The following is an 18,174-nucleotide window of genomic DNA, read 5'->3' on the forward strand; positions in this document are numbered from 1 at the left end:
TGTCCCTCTAAATTGTGAAATTGTGGGCTGGTCTTTTTTCGTTTTTTTACCCCTCTTTCAAGGTCTATTAGATTAGTGATAAGTTTCTCACCAATATAATATTACTAGTAGTAATTAAGAAAGTATTAGTAGTACTAGTAGTTTACTACTACTAGTACTAATAATTTTCTTTTCATAGTATTTGTGTACAGAAGTGCCCTCTCCGGGTCGGGGATGAGATCCTGCCCCAAGTGGAGGTAGTTCAAGTATCTTGGGGTCTTGTTCACAAGTGAGGGTAGGTTGGAGCGGGAGATCGACAGGCGGATCGGTGCAGCGTCTGGACCGTTGTGGTGAAAAAGGAGCTGAGACGAAAGGCAAAGCTCTCGATTTACCGATCGATCTACGTTCCTACACTCACCCATGGTCACGAGCTGTGGGTCCGAAAGCACAAGATCCAAGCGGCCAAAATGAGTTTACTCCGCAGGGTGTCCGGCTCTTCCTTAGAGATAGTGAAAGAGGAATTTAGAATTTTGTCCTCTTTGCGTGTTCCAAAAATGAAGATAGATTTAATGTAAGAAAAATACACCTTTGTAAAAATGATTTTTAATCAATCAGAGATCTCTGGACAGATAACAGCCTCTATCATCACTTAAACATCGTGGGATTCAGAGCGTCAAATGTGTCTCTTCCGGGTGGCGGACGGCTTTTATAATTTTAGGACCTCCTCTCTTCAGATCAACATCATCTGCTCTGCTCAGGACACAAAACATTTCGACAAGGTTAATATGAAGAATTAAAATGTTCATAATGTGTAACAATAGTTGATATATGAAATTAGGTATTAAAAATGTTATATCTTTCAATAGTCAAGTCTGGTCGGTGCTGGATTTCACTTTCCTTTCTTTTCTTTGGTCCTCTCTCGGGTTTCCTGGCGGCCTCGCGACTCTGGCTGGAGGTGTTCGATTTGGGGAAACGGTATGAGATTTTTTTTAATTTTTATATAGGTTTTAGGTGAAAAAAAAAAAAGAGATAGTCAAGTCAAGTTTATTTATATAGTCCTTAATCACACAAGAGTCTCAAACGGCTTCACATGCCCACAGTTGACAAATAACGACAAGGTGAGAAGCTCGACCATCCAGGAGGGACTCAGTGTCGAGCCGCTACTCCTGGAGGAAGCAGTTGAGGTGGGCTCGGACATCTGGTTCGGATGCCTCCTGGACGCCTATCTGGAGAGGTGTTCCGCGCATGTCCCACCGGCGGGAGGCCCCGAGGACCACCCAGGACACGCTGGAGAGACTATGTCTCTCAGCTGGCCTGGGAACGCCTTGGGATCACGTCGGAGGAGCTGGTTGAAGAGGCTGGGGAGAGGGAAATCTGGGCTTCCTTGCTAAAGCTGCTGCCCCCGCAACCCGACCCCGGATAAGCGGTAGATGATAGATGGATGGATGGTGTCCAGAATACAGATTAAATTCTACAAGAAATATTTCAAAGGGATCATTTGGAAATTCTCATTTGTACAATTAACAGCCGACTGGCTGCCAAGACTGCCAATTAAAAGCATAAGACTGATCACAAAGGACAAGACGTATGTACAGTATAAAACATGACATAAACATAAACATATCTTTGAGACCAATTGCAATAGCATGTCCATTTTTTCCCCACACGTTTTTAAAATCCCCCCCCAAAAAATTTGATGACAGGGCAAATACAAAAATAGCATGGAATTGTCTCTGAACCTCCCATAGAAGGTGCATTTATCATCTAAGTCAGTGAACCTATTATATCACCTTTACCTTCAAATAAAGCCAAAACATAAATGATACCCTGCTCATTTCAGCCTTTATTGGAGCGGTGATGGTCATTACGTGACCACTTAGGCACTGTGATGTCATTTTCAGCCAACAGCAAGTGGCAAAATGGCCGCCCCCTAAAATGGATAAAACGGGTGGATTTTGCAAATTCTTATTCCACAAAAGCAATAATGAAATGTTTATACTAGTGGGTACGCATATAAACTTTTTTTTTTTACTTCCCCTTTAAAGCGACTTGTAATCTTACTTTATAGTTACATTTAAAATCAAGTAATAAGTATGTCACTAAAGCACATAATCAGTAAAGTAACTTAACTGCTTTTTCAAGGCAAGCTACAAAACCGCTAATCTCTCAAGCGGAAACTCAATATCTCACTTTGCTGTGATCTGTATGAATACATGGCAGCTCTCGACCAATTTTGTAGGAACACAGAGGACTGACAAGAGACATTTGAAACCACCTTTAATTGTCATTTAAAGCCGTGCCAATTGATGAGCACAAGCAATGAACAGTGTGTAATCTATTTTATACATTCATTCGCAGAATAACAAAACAACAAACAGATACCAATCAATTGCAGCGAGACATCCCAGAGCCATAAAAGTTCAGTTCCGTAGGGTCAGTCAGACATGGCCACCGTCGCTGAAACTCACGCTTACTATTATTAAATAACTGAATACAAACCATGTACAGTAGAACACAAATACATGGAACGTGCCATTGTGATACATTTGCCTGAGATGAGCACGTTCCCACCGGCCGGCGCGGATCACAGGGTGATGATGGGCTCGGGCGTCTCCTCCTCGGCCTTCTCTATCAGTTTGTTGGTGTCCACCACGTCGGGCTGCGTCCGCTCGCGGCCGAAGTAGAGCGGGTTGTCGAAGGTGGGCAGCGAGCGCGGCGACTTCTTGTACAGGAAGAAGGCGAGGACGGCCAGTGCGGACGTGATGGTGATGATCAGCACCACGATCAGGCTGGTGTGACTGCGCGAGCTGCTGTTGTCACCTTTGTGTGGCTCTGCACAAAATTTGGCAGAACATGGGGTTATTTTCAGAAGTTTGTTCTCAACTATTGTATTGGTGTTAAAAAAAAGGAGTTTGGTAAGCAAAAATCATCATGTCATTAACCCAAACTCGATGTATTACGTTGGATTTTTCCCTTTTTCGGAATGTAATCAAATAGAGTGCTCCCAGCGGATTAGCTATTCACAAATGTTCCTATTTTCTGATTTTTCTTTAGTTTTATAGGGAATCTATTATCTGTCATTTACTGAAATATTCACCTAAATGCTGTTTTTGTGCTCAGGCCTTGTTGAAAAGTATAAAAGCATTACTTTGACACCATGTTTTTTTGCAAATTGCAAAAACACCCCGACTGTCATGACAAGTTTGCTCTAAATTATTTATTTGGTTGTTACCAACATAACTGTGAGATTCATTTTTCAAAAATAATTTCCAGTTTAAGGGTTAGGGTCAAACATTTTGTAGAAACTTTATTTGGCCGTACACTGCCATTGTTATTTACGTCATTATTGCCATTTACGTCGCAACGCATTCAAGGGGGCGCTCAAAACTCTTGAATGTGTCTGGTGGATGACGAGAGCACGGTGGGTGGAAGGGTGACTCTCCCGATCGCATGTTGTTTCTTTAGGAACGCTACAAGGCTTACTTTGCTTTCTTGATAGGCGTTTCACATTGCTCGGCAGAGCGCTTGCAGCCATTTTCTACGTCATTACGCATGGAATGTGTTGCGACGCAAATAACAATGGCGGCGTACGGCCAAATAAAGTTTCTACAAAATGTATTAAACTGGAAATAATTTTTGAAAAATGAATCTCATAGTTATGTTATGGTAACAACCAAAAATATATGAGAGAGTCAGTCGGGTTCCTTTCCAGTGAGTGGAACAGCTTTTAGAGCTTTTAGCATTTAGTAAGCCAGAATCCTGTTTAAGTCTTGAGACATTTTGCAGATTCTCAGTATTCGGCCGCAAATTTGAACAAGAAATGTGTTTTTCAAGGTTTTTTTAGACTTAAATTTGCTTCAAAATGCTCATGAAACTTTGACGCCTTTCTCCGCCACATTAACTCATTCACACCCAGCCATTTTCACGGAAGCAGCCCCGTGTATTACTGGATTTTGACTGATATTGCAAGGCTCATAGAGTATTGTGTTCTAATGCTATAAAAACATGGAACCTACCAAAAGAAAGTTTAGCATCTCCTCTTTGTTGAGAAAAAAAGTTTTATATATATATATATATATATATATATATATATATATATATATATATATATATATATATATATATATATATATATATATATATATATAATATTTGTATGTATCCGTTTTGCAGCAATTAGCATTGGAATATAGCTAAGTTTCATCATTACTGACAAATGTGTTGAAAACAGTGGGGAAAAGAGCTTGTTGCAAATTGGCCCTGGTTGATCTCTTATACTTTGCTACCGCCTGCTGGTCGTTTTCTACCATTGCTTTAAGCGACTTCTTCAGGTCAGAGGCTGCATCAAAGCTTTCTGTATGCTCTAGTATAAAAAACGTGTAAGTATGTTTTTGGGACCATGGCAATATTTAAAATAAAAAGGTTTTATCTGTTTTTGGGAGCAAATGAGTTAAAAGGCATAAAGCAGAAAAAAGATTTTTTGGTAATGGTCCTTGAGACTTTTTTGTGTGTTCTGTTATGATAGACTAGCAACTGTATGTGGATCAGTAAAAGTGTGTGTGTGTGTGGGGGTATTTTCTTTTGACCACCACCTCTTTCATGGCGATTCCTTGAATTGATCATCAAATGTTGTCACCATGCTGGGCCCACATTACAACACATACAAGGAAAAATTATCTCAAAATGACTGCTTGAAACCAAACCACCCGATTTCCTGTTCAATCTCGGACATATTTTGGTGTCATGTTCTGAATGATCTTTTTGTGAAAATAAATATAATAATAATAATGAGGAGGAACTTACGATATCCAGATTCTGTATCTCTGGGCATCACTACCGGGCAACAAGAAAACAAAATGTCATTTACAGGAGCTTGAAGCTGCTTTTTAACACGTTCGACACGAGCAGGCGCTACCTTTGGCTGTTTCACAGATGTACGCTCGGTCATTCCACCTCAAGCCGGATGACCACTCCCCATCTGAGGTTCGGATCTCTGCGTAGTCCCTCTCGGCAGCGTCTTCACCCCAGTTAGTGTAGTCCAAGACGGTTTTGTCCAACCACTGCCACGAGCCTGATACCAACAGCGGATTTAGGTGAGGCGTTTCAATGTTTCCTTATGAAAATGACCCTTTTTAGCAAAGTGTACCTTTGTGCGTTTTGTACAGGCCAATCCAGAAGGAGCTGTGGCTGTCCTGGAAAATTTCCACATTGCTTTGAATGAACGATTGCTCCTCGGGGTCTTCGATACTGGCCAAAAATCCACCTTAAGAACAGAAAGTGATTTAGTGTTTTAATACTTCTAGCAAACCACCATTTTTAGAACGGGAGGATAGCTGTTAGAATAAATACGTTAAATAAGTTATCCCATATTTACTCTTATAGTATTGCAAAGCATTTATTTAGCGGCATTAACCTTTATTATCTGCACAATGACTCATATCCGTAATGGTTTTAATGTTACTGCTGTGTGTCCCCCTCCACTTTAGAGCAGTAACATCTATAACTAGGGAAGGCCCTGTAAAAAAATTAAAAGAGAGGGCTCGGGAGAGTGTGCCTCAGAGTGGTAGGAGATCCGTTCTCTTGTCTTCCTTCCTTGTCTATTGCTTATTAAATGTTCTAGGTTGACTGAACCTGATAATGGCCCAAGACCATTTGTAGATGGAGTTTAAAGAACCGTGTGAGAATATGTCCAATTATTAATAAATTATTATTATAAGACTATTTGGTATTTTTATACATACATTGGTGTCTTGAGATATGAGTTTAATTTGTATCGCGACACCCTCGTCATGACTCAAAACACTCACATTTCCCAAATTTATAAATATGAAAAAAAAATTCCAAACCACCCTTCCAACAAAAAAAAAAAAGTATTTTAATAAGGAAAAAGAGCACCCTCCAGTTTTGTATTTGTTAAAAACATAGACATAATTTAAGCATACACTGCTGCAATTGAATTGTGCTGCTCCTTGTGGTGTGCTACCACCAGGAGGCAGTATAATACCGTCATTGCAAACACAAACAAAGAGTAAGATGCTGTAATATTATTATATTATGACATTCAGTCTAAGCATTCTTCAATGTCTGTGTGTAACATCCACACAAAAGGGAGGCATTTATTTGTCTTAAGTTCATAACTCAGCAACTCATTGAACGCCGTTCTAGGCGCACACACAAAACACATCTTACCGTGTCTGGCGCAGCTCGTGGCTGCATCCGCCCACTCGATTTCATCGGTGACAAACATGTAGCAGTGACTCTTATATGGCAGCCATGTGTACGTTTGGCTGTAGTCGGCTATGGTGTCATCGGGGCAAATTCCCGGGTAGTTGGCTGACTGTGTTGGCGGAACATCTACGAGAGACAGTTGGCAACGGTGAATATCACTGTTTCACAATTGTAATATGTTAAACTGACGGTTCTTAAAACTTTTTACACCCCACCATCTTGACCGACATTTAAATACAGTAGCGTAGTAGGTTCAAGTGTTTATCAATGAGGCGAAGGCTTTATTCTTAAAGAGTATTAGTAACATTGTAACCCTACCGTAACATTTTGCACAGACTAGTTAACGTTAAAACTGCACTTTGAAAAAAAAAAGCTGTACCGATGAATACTTAAAACACAAGTAAATACAAAATGTACACTAATAAATGTTTAAAAAAAGTAAAAGATTAAATGCAACTGAATTTTACCTTCAAGTTAAATACCACAAACAAATGGTGTGTAGTGGATTAAAGCATCACTGTAACCTTATGCACAGTTGAACATTTAATTGTGTGATTCTTTAAAGTACCACTAGAGGGAACCCATGTAACAATACTTGTACTCGTACCACACTTTTAGAATCACTGGCTGTGTCAGAATGTGCACCCTACTCCCTATATAGTGCCCTACTACTGAGGGGTCACGCCATTTTGTAGTGGTGTCTGAATGTCCAGGTAGCGAAAATGTAGGGCACTCAAAATTACCCACAATGCACTCTTGAAAAGTAGTGAACATCAATGTTCACTCAACCGGGTTGATATAGACCACAATGCATTGAGAGTATAAAAAAAAACATGGCAGAATCAAAGCGATGCATTAATAAATGCGAGTTTAATTTGTTACGTGACTGAATTCACAACTCAAATTATTCGGATGGCAACCCTCAACTTGCATGTGTGATCAAAAATTGTTGACCATTTGTTCGTTAATTCATGAGTAGTTTTGTTATTCATGATGTCATTAGTTTGTTTGTTAGCCACCCAGTTGGTTACTTCATTTGCTTGCTCTCTCATTAATTATTTGTTTGTTTATTGGGTGGTTAGGTAATAGTTGACTATTTTGCTATTTGTTTTTTTACTCATTTGTGCGTGCGCGCATGAGTGTAATCGGCTCGCACCTGTCGACTGCATGCAAACGCTGTACATGGTGCGATTGCAGGTCGCCGTTTTAAATTTTCCATCCACATCCAAGTATGCACAAGGCCGGTTCTGGCTGGGTTCCCCTTCAGCCCAGCTGGCGATACTCATGTGCCAGCCGTCGACGTATCGAAAATAACCCCCGGTCTGAAAGCCAGATGTACGTTATTTATCAAGACAGAATACGTTTTCACCACAATGACTTATTGCTGGCGACGCACCTTCTCTTTGTTCAGTCCGATCCACAAAGGGGAGTTGAGATTCAAGGCCAACAGCTCCACGTAGGCCAGCGTCCACTCATTTCTCAGGCTGGCCAGGTTGGCTTTGTTGCCGTCGCAGTACTTCTTGGCGGCATCCCACGTCATGTTGGCAGGCACGGCCATGATGCTGTCGTTTCCCAGGGATACAAAGATGTTGGGAACGGACGGTTCGGGTTGGGCTGGGAGACCTGGGTCTGTTGAAGACAGGGAAAAATGAAGCCAGGGGTACTTCAAAAACAATTCATGTGGATGAGGTTTATACATCCAAGGGACCCTTGACAGGGGTGATACAGTATGTATTCCGAGGACAACCTCATAATCTCAATGTCAATAAAGCTTGACTACCATTAAATGTTAAAAAATAAAAAATTCTGTTCTGTAAAAAAAATTAAGTATTTTTTTTGTTCAAAGTCATATTTACAAAGACATATTATGTCATAAAACTTTATTCTTATAATATTATGCCATTTATTCCAAGGAAAAAATATTCTCTAGAAGTCAGATTTCACGTATATGATGATATATTACAATTATATCAGAGCTTTTAATCTCCCCATAGCTTAGGGAGGAGTCATTATTGTCATTTAATATAACTATTTAATTTTAACGGACTTTTGTAGAACAATGTTGCAGTATGTGGTTTATTTGAATATACATTGTAAAAACTCTTCATTTTATGTTTAAAGGTAGGGATGCACAATAATGCTATTTTCAACCAATACGGATAAACCAATAATTTAGAAAGTGCCGATGTCGATAATCGACAAGTAAGACGATAATTGTTTACAAAATGAACTTCAATACAAATCTACTTTCGAGTGCTACTATAAGACTAACGTGCAAATACATTGAAAGCCCACAGTGGCGACTGCCATGTCGCCATGATGCATCTTCTGTGAACACGAGGTCGCGCGCATTATGACGTCACAATATAACCATAGGAGAGGGGAGGGGTTGAGGAGTTGGGCACAACTTGAGCCACAACCATAACAGATGGACTTGTCTTTTATTATCGGCGTATTTCTTTATAATCTGGTTTATCTGTATCACGTCAAATTGGTCGATAATTGCTGATAATTATTGGCCACCGATATTGTCGTGCATCCCTTTTTAAAGGGATACTTGACTCATTTAGCCATTTTCAGCTATAATAAGTTAGTATTTTATCTAGTGCTGTCAAAGTTAAAGCATTAATTGATTAATCACAAAAATTATTATTGTTATTGCATTAATCATGAATTAACGCAGATTAATCGCACTATTAAATTTGACCATAGATGATCCTTTAGCGTGATGGCTACGTTTAAGATAGCACAGGTTGTGTTTGAGCAATAAACATAATTTCATGCATTAAAGTAAAACATTTAATGACTGTTTTCGTATCACATTTAGAATATTTGTTCATGTCAAAATATCGGGGTCATTTTTTTCAATTTTAAATTATGGAAGTAATTAACTGATTAGAAACATGTGCGGTGGATCAAAAGATGTTGAAGACGTCCTCATAACATTAAATGTCAAAAGAATTAACACATAACCGGTGCTCTTCAAATTTGGCGGGGGAAATATGTAGATAAAAAAGCGATTTGTTATTAAGCGATTAATCGTAATTAATAAAAATTCTAAGATGTGATTAATCTGATTTAAAAATTTAATCATTTGACAGCTCTAGTTTTATCTATAATTAATTTGATAACTTTATTATTTTTCATGGCTCAGTTTGCGAACGTCACATGACCAAACCCAGAAAAGAGGTGAGCCGGGATTGGTCTTTACCTAAGCCCTCAGCACACGGATGTTATTTTCAGTAGAAAGCAAGCGGCTAAATATGTTTAAAGGTATTAATTGTACATTCTAAAAACAGTTGGGTCAAAAGTTACCCAATTATGGATAAAAAATGGGCCGATCCACTTTATGGGTCAATTTGACCCAACTTTCTGGGTTGTTTTATACAAAATGACCCCATTCTTTGACCCAAGTAAATAATAAATATTCATGATATTATTTCAAATGAGTTACCAAGTTTCATGTATTGTCAGAAGTGTGACACAAATACAGGTAGGACTAACGATTATTTCAATTATCAATTTTTTGGTCAATTAGTCGATGAATTGGATTTAAAAAAAAAGAAGACATTTTTATTCCTATTAAAAAACAAGTCAAGTTTATTTGTGTAGACCTTAACTCATTCACTCGCAGCCATTTTCACGGAAGCAATCCCCTTCGCTCCCGGTTGTTTTACAGGATTTTGCAAGGCCCACAGAATATTGTATTCTATTGCAATAAAAACATGGAACTTACCAAAAGAAAGATTAGAGTCTCTTCTTGCATCAGGAAAAAAAAAGTATATTCCTATCTGTTTCCGTTTTGCAGCAATTAACATTAGAACATAGCTGAGTTTCACCATCATTCACAAATCTGTTTAGAACTGTGGGTAAATTAGCTTTTTTCTACATGGCCCTGATTGATCTCTTTTGCTCTGCTGCCACCTGCTGGCCGTTTTTGTAATATCTACCATTGCTTCAACCGTTGAGAGACTGCATCAAAGCCTTCTGTATGCTCTGGCATAAAAAAAAAAACATTAAGTATAAATACATCTTTGGGACACTTAAAACATTTAAAATAGAACGTATTTGTACGTTTTTGGGAGCAAATGAGTTAATCACAGAAGAGTCAGGCTTCACAAACTTGACAATTATTAGCGACATCCCATAATGTAAACCCCCTAAAAGGGCAAGGAAAAAACTAAAACAACAAATAAATAAATAAATAAATACAACAAAAATAACAATAACCTATTGGCGGAACGAAAAGAAAGCAAAAGCACAAAATAGTTGTTTTCCAAAATAAAAGCAGATATTTGCAAATGTTTTATTTTGACTCAAATGGAGGAGAACACAAATTGAGAGAATATTTACTGTTGAGAGGCTGAAATTTCAAGGAGTTGGACAATTTTTCAAAAATAAATATTGATTAATTTAATCATCAATTAATCGATTAACCTTTGGACCTCTAGTCACAAGTCATAACACCAGTTAGCCAGAGGCTGAGTTGTACTGTGTTTGCTTACGGAATAGACGTGGCTAAATCATAGAGATGTTACTCTTCCTGTATCTTCCCTAATACATTCTGTGTGAGAACTATAAATGTTCTGTACCGAAAACTGTTCATTAACCACAAACCGTCATGCCCATATTTTAAACACAATTTGCATGGACTTTTTGAGGGTGTGTGCTAACTCCTTTGAGATGCTAAAAGTGGTGCATGTTTGTAAATGGCTTGTTTAAGACATTCTGTACATACCAAGACTTCTGGTACAGATGAATCCATTGGTGTCATTGCAGGACTTAATCAACCATTTGCCAATTCCATTAGTGGGGTTAGTGGTCATGATAACACAACTTTCCTAGTGAAGAGAGACATATTAGTTGTAGGTACTGTAGCGTGATCAACAGCGGATGCTCTGATTGGCTTATCATTAATTATTCAAAATGACAATGCTTTTTATAATGTAAACATTCAAATTGGCCAATTCTTGAAAGTGTACCTCATTCCATCTTTGGTAAAAAGTCCCTGGACGCCGCCGATGAGTCTAAAAACAATTGAAATATTTAGATACAAAGCAGCCAAAACCAACGAGAGTATACACAAAATGGAATATGTGCGCTTACAGAGTAGCCCCAGTTGGTGTATTGCCTTGGTTTCCCGTCGCTCCAAAAAAACGCTTCTTGCTTTAAACTGTTTAGGCCGATCCACAGGTCTGCTGCCACTTCAGCCAATTTGGTGACCAAATATGCTGCAGGTTTTCAAAGAAAGACATTTCTTGACCAAGAAAAAACGATGGCACTTCCTTTACAATGTATGTAACGTAAAGACAGCGCACCTTGCACACGCCTCGTGGGTATAGAGACTAAGTTGCCACCCATGGAGTAGCACTGTTTCCTTGCCTCTTCCCAGGTGGTCTTGCGATTACTGTTGATGCTGTAGCACTGGCAACGTTAAAGCAAGGAGTACTTTTAACCCTTTACTGACAGATGAACAACCCTAAAGCAATATTCCCCACTAAGATAAAAAAAATCAAAGGGTAAACCAAGTGTACAAGTTCATGTTGCATTCCATTTTGAATTCTTTGTGTCAAGATACGATAAAAAAAAAAAATCCTATCAATTATTACTAGTGGAAGTCCAAATGTTGCAGGACAAGCCTCTAACTTTAAGAAGTTCTACCACATTGAAGGCCGGCAATATCCTTACCCTGGAGTCAAATTTGGTCCACTTGAGTGGACAGCCGCCTTTGGGTGCAACCGTGGGGGCTGCGGTGGTGTTGACGGGTGCCGTTGTGCCGCGTTTGCAAACCGACTGATGCTCTTCACCGCAGTTGAAGCCGCGCCACAAGCCTGCGAACGCGCATGATGACGAGATGAAGTGAAGAGTGGTTTGCAAGGACAACGTCTGAAACGGTAGTTCTTAACCTGGTTGGAGGTACTGAACCCCACCAGCTTCCTATGTGCATTTATCATGTCCTCCTTTATTGAAAAATAAAACATTTTTTTTTTCTAATTCAAAACATATTGTAGGTAAGGGTTTACTGGTGAACAAAATGAACAGGGGAGAGTAGCATTTTCATCCAATCTGGCTCCTCTTCACTTTGAATTCAGAAAGCACGTGTTCTTGCACTCCCCATCTCCATGCAGCTAGAGGAAGTGTTCCTTTAGGTTTGCTAGAGAGCTAGTTGTGCTCTAGCTGTACTACAATTGCTCAACTTGGTATTGCAAATCATGCAGTTTGGACGCTAACTCCCATCACTCAACACAGCTCTATATTTTTTGAGCACTTTAAAAGATGGAACCAAGGAGCAGCAGATAAAATGAAAACAGCAGAGGCCCCAGAATTGAACCCTGTGGAACAGCGTACGTTCCGTTATACATGTGAATTCATATTTTCTTTCTTTCTTTGCTCGATACAGTATGAAGGGATTAGAATACAACGTCCCACCATAACAGCCACAAGTCGACTCCTGAATGAGCGCACCAAACTCCCTGCAGCACAGATAGGCCAACCAATCTAGTGTGATTACCTGGTCTGGCCAATATACTGTAGGCAAATTCTTTTGATGACTTCAGTTTTTGCTTTTCCCCCCTTTCTTCTCTCCGTCTGTCCCTTTTCAAACTACATACATACAGTATACATATTATTATTGGTGTATTTTGTTACTGCCCTTTTAAAAGTACCACTGATTGTCACACCCTCCTAAGTGGGGCAAAATTATTTCTCCGCATTTGACCCGTCTCCTGAGGGAGTGGTGAGCAGCAGCAGGAGCTGCGCTCGGGAATCATTTGGTGATCTAAACCCCCCAATTCCAACCCTCCATGCTAGGTGTCAAGCAGAGAGGCAAATGGGTCCCATTTTTATAGTCTTTGGTACTGAACCCACGACCTCCCACTCTCAGCGCGGACACTCTACCATTAATCCACTTAGCTGGTGGCTTTGTTGTCTGTCCTCTCTCCAACTTCAGACGTTATAAGCAGGTGGTATTGTTGTCATACTGAATACTTCTGTCTATATAGTGATCTTCCAATGTGTACTCACCCATAAAGTAGGACATAGTGACACAGTTCTCATCATAGCTATTTGTATTAGGTTGGTCTTCGTCCCATCTTTGGTACCCCACCGACGTACCATCCATCCACCTTGAGTGATACAAAAAAGGAAGATTATGCTACAGTGCTTTTACAGTTTTCTCGCTTTCTCAGTTGCTTTTGTACATTTCTCAGATCAGAATTGAATTTATCAACACTAGTTCAACTTTCATATCATTGTCATATCCATCCAAATGATTATGTATAATTCACTCCACACTTTTTTTGGCATAATTCATTATTGAATATCATTATTATTCCTACAGTAGTCAGGTTTCCATTCAATTGTTAATTTTTTTTTTAAAGCAAACGTACTGAAATTGCGCAAAACGGATATGCGACTTATGCCTGTTTCCATCTGTTCTTTTTTTGCGAATATTGAGAGGAGACTCCGCCGCTGTAGGTGGCGGTATACACCATAGAGATGTGATCCACCAGTAATTTAAAAGAAGAAAAACAGACGTGATGAGTTTGCGTTTGTAACTCCGAATAAACCGTAGCGTTTCTTTGTTGTTTTCCCATCTAAATTAGCATTAATATTTGCTTCTTTAATTAATTCCAAAAAGATTTCTGTTTAGTCGTCCCCCCAAACTTACCTTACTTTATCGTCCGATATTGCGTTAGGACTACAAATGGATGTGTGACGTAATAACAGGTCAAAACGTGCAACGTTTATCCAGTCTTGCCCGCGGTTATTTACAAAACCTGTTTTCGTCGCCAAAATTCGCATTTTCCTTTTTTCAATATGCTTCAAAATCCACCCCCTCTAGGTGTAAAAACTTTTTTTGCGAATTTTGGGCCCTTTTTCAAATTTCTAGCGTTTCCATTCAGTTTTATTTTGCATTTCTTGAAATTTCAAAGAAAAAATTAGTGGACGGAAACCCAACTAAAGTTGCATGTACAATTTCCCCTAAGAAGATGGACATAATTTGAGATTATCTGATTATCGGCCGGGCCAATTATCGCTGTATTGAGCATTTTGACGAATATCAGCATCGGACATTTTGAAGACTCACACAGCCGCTATTAGATCTATTTAAAGCTGTTAACTATTTATTAAAATTTTCAGTTAACATTTTAGGATATGCTGATGACCCCCGGAACTCTCTGCACCTTCTGTTTTTGTTTGGAATTAAAACTAAGATAAGAGAAAATTTACCATTTCAGAAATTTTGGACTGTAGAAAACAATGGGGTGCTTTATACTTGTTTAAGATTTTATTGAACTTTTTAAAGGGGAAGTCAATCCAAAAATGTTCTTTACAATAATATGTATGCACTGTAAACACAGCATTGTGATTAATATTGATTTTGTGGAACATGACCTACAGAGCAAAAACAACCGATTTTTTCCCCCCATCTCAGGGTTGCGGCCATTTTGCCACTTGCTGTCGACTGAAGATGACATCACAGTTGCTCAGGGCTTAATCATTCAGTCATTCCTACTCACCAAAACGAGCCATCTAGGTCCACTGATAAACCAATGTAGTAGATCCCATAGCTTCTGGAAACCTGCATTGACAAAAACAAAATAATCAGCTTTAACAGCTCAGGTTTTAGCACCCGGGCGAGCCACTGTAAGCGTCGGCACCTGTTTCCATATGAAGATGTTTTCGGCTTCACTGTTTATCGTCACCAAGTCACCGTGGTGCTGCTTGCAGTAACGGCGAGCGTCTTCCATAGCCATTGAAACTGTGTTGACATAGTACTGACTCCCTCGCCACTCAAGCCAACCGTCCGAGGTCTTGTTAAAGTCTGCTGAGGGGAAGGAGGTCATAAACATCAATGATAGTGCCCAACCATAACGTGTATTTTGATGGCTGCCGTGTCACATTACCGGTGGCAGTGTCGTTTGGAGGTGGCCTTGGAGTCACTCCTGTACATCAAAGACACACAAGAAATGACTCATTTGTAGCTGAATAAGGTATACCCGCTGGGTTTAGGGCAAAATAATCATTCTAGCATGTTCATTACCCGCACGGATCTGACAAATCCAGTCGTTGTAGCTCTCACAATGGACGTCGTTCCATGAGCCTGTGTCGTCGGCTCGATATATACGGAACTCGGTACAAGATTCTGAATTTTGAAAATTGTTTGGCTCGCCCTCCTGCCAGTGTAAGAAGTTTACCTGTGGGCGAACACGGGGAAAAAAAAGTATTGCAACCATATGTCTAATAGGGATACAACGAAAACTAATTTTAGTCAGATTTTTTTTTTATTTAAATATGCGAGTCTATTGAATCGAACAAAATAGAATTATTCCACCTTAAAGTGTATCATCCTTGAAAGTTTAAGTGATTTTTAAAAAAAACTTAATTAATCACACAATTTTCCACAATCAAACAATCAAATAGAAGCCTTTTTTCTAAACACACACACACACAATGGAGCCAAGGATTTTGGGGACGACAAGCTCTGCTGTTCTTGGTCTCACTTTTTGTAAGAAAAGTGCGACTTCTACTCCGGAGCGACGTATAGTCCCAAAAATACGGTTAACAAAATTCAAATGAATAAAAAATTGTGTATAGTCCCAAAAATACGGTAATCAAAATTCAAATGAATAAAAAATTATGTACATTGAATGACCAACTAAAATTAACGAGGTAAATAAATTTTTTTTTTAAATACATAAATAAAACAAGCCGATGCACAATATTTCCAGCTTGTGAGGAATATGTTTTTAAATTGAACATTAATATACATAAATAAATGAATGAATGATAATATTATTTTTTTTAAATAACACCTTTCTGACTTGTTTGAAGTATGTTGTATTTTAATGAATGACTGCAAATAGATGAGCCAACAACAAATAATACACTTAAAATGAATAGATCAAGAAGTTATTTACATTATATATTCATGAATAAATTAAGCCACTTTACAATATTTGTAGCTTGTCAATTGCAGTGCACTTACCGGGGATCCATCGCTCCAGACATAACCGGCACTTGGGTCAGAAATATGAAGTCCAATCCAGGCCTTTCCATGGCTGCGTCAAAAAACAACAAACATAAAATGTGAATATGATAACACGTTCTACATTTCAGTCCTGTTTGCCTTGTTTTCCCGGCCCCCTCAAAACAGTGCGTACCGTCCCACAAACAGCTCAGAGCTACTGTGGATGCTGAGGAGATCTCCTCCAATGGCCCGACAGAAATCTCTGGCCTCAAACCAGGTCTTCTCGAACGAACGAGGACCTGTAAAGAACTGGAGGGCGAGACCATTAAAAAAAAAAAAAAATTGTTTATTAAAATATTAAACAGACAGAAAGAGAAAAATTATTTCCTGACTGATGTCGTCAATCTGGAATATGATTTAGTGTTCTGTTCCTTGTGGATGAATACATTTAACTGACTAATAATAATAATAATATTTAAGGTAATTTGAGCATATACATTTCAGTGTTGTGTATCAAACTGGTAGCCCTTTGTATTAGTCAGTCCCCAAACAGTAGCACTCATCTTAAAAAATGTTTGAACCTCCTAAACACTCTAAATTGAAAACCCACATAAGCACAGGAAGAACGTGCAGATTCGACTGAGTTCTACTGCTGAGTTTCGAACCTAGAACCTCAGAACTGTGAGGCTGACATGTTCGCCACTCAGTCACCATTCTGCCTTTTGCATCATTTTTGATGGCGAGACCTTTGAGTCATTTACTCTGGGAACAACTCGGAAGTCAACCAGTGTCACCAATTCCCAAAACTCCATTTTCAAGACAAACCTTGGAACAGATGTTACTCGTTCCTGCTCTTAACCAGCCGTCTGCACACTGTGGGGGGCTGACGGTAGGCGGGGAAGGCGTCAAGATCGCCCCTTCGGCCAGATGCTTGCAGATGTATTTCTCCTTATTGTCGCAGGGCAGCAGATCCCAGAGGCCAGCGAAAATGCCAGTTGTCATAGCCACGCAGCCTTGTCTACTACCTTAAGTGATAACAGGAATAAAAAGTATTTATTCCCTCTCGATTCTATGTTTTTAGGCCACGAAAGAATGTAGTTTGATGTAACGGACGAATCTGAATGCTAAGAATGATAGCTCCACTGTGTATACACCTCCATACAAACAAACACATACCTGGCATCTCATTATTCCAGTGAGTAAACTTGACCGCGTTGTCATTGGTCCACACAAACTCATCGGTGTTCTTTTGGTTTGAAAGGCCCAGCCAAAAGTACTGCTCAGGCCTTGCCCCCACCAAGCTGATCAAGAAGGCGTTGTCTACCCTGGAGACATTTAAATTCATACAGTAAGTACTTTACATTCTACATTGTCTTGTTCAAGGATGCATTTCGTGAGTGGGTCAATGGGCCATCACATCCACAAATTGGTGCTGTATTGAAAAATAAAATCTATATTCATTCCAATATTTGCATTTAAGACGGGCATTTTTTGTAAAAATGACTTTTTAATGACTTTTTATACAAATACAGTGGTGCCTAGAGAAAGGAGTTTGAGTTGGTTCTTGACCACGCACATAACTCAAAACACTCATAGATCTTTCTCCATGGAAATGAATGGAAACTCCATTAATCTTTTTCAGGTACGTGTACCCCCCAAAACAACAGAAAGCCTTTCACTTTAGAAAAACATAAAATTGTAATTAAAAAATTGACTTAAAAATAAGTCACTGTTTTTTTGGTCACACTTTTTATCCTTCTATTGTGCTGTTCATTCTGGTGTACGTGCCTTGGGGGCACAGGCATACGGATATACTGCACTGGAGGGTCAGCTCCCCTCTCACTTTCTCAGTGCAGCAGTAAGATTAGTCATTCTTTGCAGATGATAAACAATACATGCCAGTGAGTTTTGTCATATGGTCTTTCTACATGTGTTGCTGTGTGGTTTGTGTTCAGATATCCGTCACTAAAAGGGACACAACACCGCCACTAGAT

Source organism: Vanacampus margaritifer, chromosome 2 (genome assembly GCF_051991255.1).
Source record: "Vanacampus margaritifer isolate UIUO_Vmar chromosome 2, RoL_Vmar_1.0, whole genome shotgun sequence".
Lineage (NCBI taxonomy): Eukaryota > Metazoa > Chordata > Actinopteri > Syngnathiformes > Syngnathidae > Vanacampus > Vanacampus margaritifer.